The sequence below is a fragment of the Pelmatolapia mariae genome, linkage group LG7, assembly GCF_036321145.2.
Source record: "Pelmatolapia mariae isolate MD_Pm_ZW linkage group LG7, Pm_UMD_F_2, whole genome shotgun sequence".
Lineage (NCBI taxonomy): Eukaryota > Metazoa > Chordata > Actinopteri > Cichliformes > Cichlidae > Pelmatolapia > Pelmatolapia mariae.
In genome coordinates, this window is record NC_086233.1 from 38,276,541 (window position 1) to 38,282,543 (window position 6,003).

The window sequence follows — 6,003 nt, forward strand, 5'->3', positions numbered from 1 at the left end:
TAAACCAGTGCATTTATAGTTTCATACCTTTGTTTAAAGGCTTTTAAGTGCAGCATGATTTTATTTTGTTATTTATGGTCCCATTTAGAGAAAACAGAATATAATTTAGGGCCTGGGTGCCTTGTCATTGACAAGTAGCTATAGTTCGGGTGCCCCTGGGTACATCACTAACATGCCTCGGTTGGCTATGGCTCAGGAGTTAGAGCAGGTCATCTACTGCTTATTGAAAGGTTGGAGGATACATCCATGGCTGCTCCAGTCTGCATGCCAGAGTGTCCTTGGGCAATATAATGAAGCCTAAATTGCTTCCATTTATTGTAGTGTGAACACTAGCTAGAGCATAGTTAGATGTAGAAAAAAGTGCTTGTATGTTTGAGTGAATGGGTGAATGAGAAATGTTGTATAAAGTGGTGTGAGTGCTAAAGTAGAGAAAACCACTTTTTACCATTTACGACTAGTTTTGAATAACGCCAGACATCAAATTTAAAACTCAAGGCCAATGGGTGGTTCGCATTCTAGAAATACACTACTCAATGCAAAAGCATTGAACCACCCAGCCTTTCATTATATTTTGCTAGGAAAATGGGAAGCAGGTGCAGCTAATTAATAAAATGTGTAAACATAAATGGACAGTGTCTGTATACAGTGTTTGTATTCTAACAACCTTTAAAGTCATACTTTGTTATACCCACCTATATTCTTCAACACATCCATAACTCTCTTTCTTCTTAATTCAATTTATTTTTAAATTCAATTCAATTCAGTTTTTATTCATAGCGTCCTCAAGGTGCTTTATATTGTAAGATAAAGTCCCCACAATTACAGAGAAATCTGCTACACCTGTAAGAAAAAACAAACATACAAATTAATACAAAAAAATGAAAATACACAGATACATAAATCAAAACTTTTGTTGTAGTGTGAGTCAGTGAGAAAAAGAGAGAGAGAGAGAATGTCTTTGTCACAAATGTACTTGATAATGAGGCAGACGTAGATGGAACCAGATGGAACCGGATTATAAGGCGCATTAAGCGAAACAAAACAGTCAGATAAGTCAAAATTTACTCAACTCATTCTTCTTGTTTCCTCCACTTCCCCATTGATTCATTAATGTTGAATTCTCTTGCAACTGCTCTATTCGCATGTTGTTGCAGTATATTAATGACTAACCTTGTATTGTGGATGGAATATCTCAGTTGTTCTCCTGACTGAAGTTTGGTCCATTATAACGACAGTCACTGGCACAGGTGATCCACAGTAGTGATGGAAATTCGTGCTCTTTTTAGAGAACCGGCTCTTTCAGCTAGGCTCACTAAAAAGAACCGACTCTTTCGGCTCACATTGTGGCAAATTTAAAGTAAACACTGGTGCACAGTGGCTGTTAGTTACCATACAATTCATTATGGTAACTAACTGCAAGTTCAAATAAAAAATATTAATAATTCAAGTGCGTTTGAAAAAACAACAACATTAATTTAAACCATAAAAGATAAAAATTACAAAGATTGAACCCTTAACAAAAAGCAGTTTTGTTTGTTAAATCAAAAATAATCAGTCTCTGCTGAACAGTCATATTTAACCATTTAGGCTATCAGCTGAGCTTCATGATCCTTCACTCAAATGCTCAACTGAGTGCAGTCAGTCTTCTACAGAGCTGACCGCCAGGCGTTTGCCGAGGTCTTCGCAGCCACAGCTTAGGCGTGCAGATGGCTGGAGAAGGAGTGGGTGCTCCACTTGTTGCCACTGATGTCGGGGAAGGCCCAAGGCTATGAGCCTTCCCGCCATTAAGAGGACCTCCTTCGGCTATGAGCAGTGGGTGATTTTGAACTGGCTGAGCAGACAGTTGATGCATCTCTTAATTTTGGGAACAGGATAGGTTGTGTGTGAGGGTGCATTCGCAATCAGTAGGGAGCAGAGGTGACATTTTGTACTTAAGTACATATATTACTGTTAAAAGAAATACTCAGCAGAAGTAAAAGTTGAAATACTGATCCAACTTTGGGTGAACCCTCTGCTTAAGTAAAAGTAAAAAAGTACAGGCGCTGAACCTTTTGCTATTTAAAATAATGATAATATAATATCAGTAGATGGGAATACAAACTTTAGTCTAATTTTTAAAATTCTAATTATACTCAGCTTGAATTTGAAGAAAAAGAAGGAAAATAAAAAATGTAGCTCTGTTTTCTGTTGCATATGTGGCACTGTGTTAAATATAGAGACATGAAAATAGTCGCCCCCCATTTTATTTTATGCTCAAAGACACTTTCTTTTGGTAAGACCACTGTAATGCCAGTTTTACTGTTATATAAGTTCTGCCAGCAGAGGGCGCTCAGTCTCGTACGCATCGGTTGCACACGCTTCACTAGAAGATAGTGATGTGCGATACCACTGATTTCCTTTCCGATCCGATACCAAGTAAAATTCAGAGTGGTATCTACGATACTGATCCAATACCGATACTCTGTATAAAAACTTAAGGTTTCATTGTATTTCACAATACAATATATACAATATATAATTGCATTATGTAATCGTAATAATATAGCTTCATAATGATTACAGGACATCAGACTACTTGTTCATATTGGTTAATAACGTAGAATTATCATGTAGAAATAAAATAACTGAAGTTTTGCGCTATTTGAGCATGTTGCCTGCCTGCAGCACTAAAGGACTCCATGAGAGACGTCTGTCTCATCCTAGCAGCACCTGACCCTCTCCTCCTCTTCAGTTCGCCTCATCGTAGGCTCGTCATATTCTGTGATATGATTTACTCTGAGGTGTTTGACCAGGTTAGTGGTGTTGCCACAACACCTCACTGTCTTGCCACATGTATCGCAAACCACGTCTCGGCCGTTTGTGGAGGTAAAATACGTCAGCACATGACTCCGTTCACGCTCAGCCATTGTTGTGAGTGCGCACGGAAGGGGCTGACAAATTGATATTTTAATATGAGAATCGATTCTAGAACATAAATTACTGGTATCGGAAGAATCGATATTTCAATATCGATCCACACATCACTACTAGAAGAAGTAGTGTCAGTAGTGAAGAGGCGCTGAAAAAACTGATTAATCGGACATTTTTCTGTTTTTACAGGTTATCTGGGTGGTTGATAATATAAAACAGATTTTCTAAAAGTGACAGACAGCAGTGGCAATTGATGATAAATGTCTTATTTGTGTCGAATGTTAAGATAGAGAGCTAATTTCCAAGTTGGTCCTGTTGCTAGCCTGTGTTAATCCAGTTGTTAGACTATGCCGAAAGTCTGTGAGCTCCATACAGGTATATTTTTGGGTTAAAGCCACACTTAATATGTTTTGCACAATAAGAAAAAATGTGAATTGCTGTATGTTCAGTTCATTAAGAGCGAATGCTGTAGAAATATGTTAAGAAAAACCTTTATTTGAAAGAGATCTAGTTTAGTAAATACAGTTAATAAGACAGATTGATAAATAGATTAGAACAGCAGTAAAAAACAAGAGAAAACGGTAATCACAGTTCATTATGGTGTTTGTGCATACAGTAAAATGTATTTTTGTGATTTAAGCAATTTATAAAAGTGGTGCATGTGAATGTGAAACTATAAGTTTGGAAAAAGTAATGTTAGCTTCACGAGAAGAAGTAGTGTCAGTGGTGAAGAGGCAGCGTACGGTCTGTGCGCTGAAAGAACTGATTAATCTGACATTTTTCTGTTTTTACAGTTTTCTGTAAAAAAATAAATATGTTGCACAGGGGATGGGTATGCCCATCATTTCAGCGGTGTAACACCTACATTGTAGAGGGTGACTTTGTGTTAAATTGGATTGAGCAGGTGGAGGAACCCTAAAAGTGGTTGTAATGGCTCAGTGTGGGGAAAGAATCACAACTCACAATAGTTTCTACTCAGTGCTGCTTTTTGTGGATGTACACAACTTAATTCAACAAGATGTGAGCAGATGTTTCATGAGTTTCCTGGCTGATTTCCATCCTCTACACTGACAGTACACTGTTTATGTTGGTAGGATTCAGTCAGTGGCTCAAAGTATCATCAGCTAAAATTCATATGAATTTCTGCTACACTTGATGTAACCTAACTCTGACCATAATATCAGTCACACACTGTTCTTTACTTTAAATCCATCACAGTACAGCAAACTGTTAGCTTCATTTTTGAGAGAAAAGACAAATATGAACAAAGTATGTTTTCTTAAATGTATTAAGGAATTCAAGTTTCAAGTTAAAAACAGCTGCCATGTCTCTTTGCTCACTCAGGAGACCCAAACGAACAAAGAGCACCACACTTCAGGCAACAAACACTTTTATAGCAGGTCACAGAAACAGAATGTTAACATGATTATTTGAAACAGCTGAGGGTGGCCTTAGGTCTGATATTGGCTCACGTTTCTTCTTCTGCACCTTTCTGGGTATCTTCTTATACAGAGATCACACTTTTTTGAGTGACCATGGTCCCGGAGTCTCAGAGGTAGGCGGGGCCCACAGCCAATCTGAAGAAGTGTGCGGTTGGACAGAGGGAGGTACAGTATCTAGGGAACCACTTGGGAGGCAGGCAGGTGTGCCCTCAGGTGCAGAAAACAACAGCCATCACATCCTGTCCACGTCCCAAAACCAAAAAAGAGGTGAGGCAGTTTTTGGAGCTGGCTAGTTTAGTTATTACTGCTAGTTTGTGCTGAATGTCACGGAGGTAAACAGCCCCTTAACTGACCTCACACATAAGGGTGCCTCAGCTCTGGTCCAGCGGATAGAGCAGCGTCAGGCAGCATTCATACAGGTAAAGAAGGTTCTCTGTGGGAAATCCCTGGTCCATACTGCAAAATTATTATACCTACCACTAGAGGGAGCCAGAGCATCAAATCAAGAGGCTTGTCATTGTCATTTCAACCATATACAGTACACAGTAGGCCTGCACAATAAATTGAAAATTTATTGTCATCGCGATATCAGCCTGTGCGATAATTGGGTACCTTAAAATGTTTACACACGTGCTTTAAAGAATTTACCAATCAAAGAAACCCCTTTACACATTTGACCAGTCGAATAGAGCCCTTCACGGCATTAACCAATCAAATGGATTAGAGACCCACCTCCTACGTAGGTGGGGAGCGAACAACGGTGCAGCAACGAGTTGTAATTGTAATACAAGTTGTAATGACCTCCCAGCCCACTAAAGGAACAATGGGCTGGGAGGTCAGTTCTTTAATCTTAATTATGCCTGACCTCCCAGCCGTTCCTTCAGTGGGCTGGTTTCAGTCATTATGCAAATGTACTGGTTGTAAGATTGGGGAAACCTGCAGTCAGCTGAGACTGAAGAAGTCACTTGGATGAGTGACGAAACGTTTCTCCCACAAAAAGCTACGTCCATATGAACAGAATCAACTTTTGGAGACTTTGTTAGTTATGGAGCTGGTGTTGAGGGACCAGAAGAGGTTCTCCGCCAAGTGAACATCAAGGAATTTGGTGCTCTTGACGACTTCCGCAGCAGGGAGAGCAAAAGTGTCAACAAAATTAACACGTCACATGGAGCATTATCTTCACCAACAAGACCAGCTTTGCATTTCACATTGACTGCATTTTTGTTTCCAATCAAATTACTTTAAACGTCTTTCAAACATGTATGAAAGGGCAATGCCAGTAACACATCATCAGTGTTGGTACTGCTAATAATACACAAGCACAATAAATATGCACTCATTGACTACTTTATTAGCTATAGCTTGGTAGTGTAAGGCTGTACCATCTTTTGTCCTCAGAGCTGCTTTATAGCTTTGCTCATTTGCTTTGTGGAATTCTCAGAACAGGAATGTCATTCTCACCACTCTTCATGGAGTTCTCAAAATAGTTAATGCATTGTTCATAACCCAAACCTCTCGGTGCAGAACAAACTAAAACAATCAAAAAGTTTTCACATACGCTGAAACATGGGAAGTCTATCGATCACAAACTCTGTAACCAGTGAATAAAACCAGGCCCACTATTGTTTTTAGACTTAAAAAAAAAAAAACT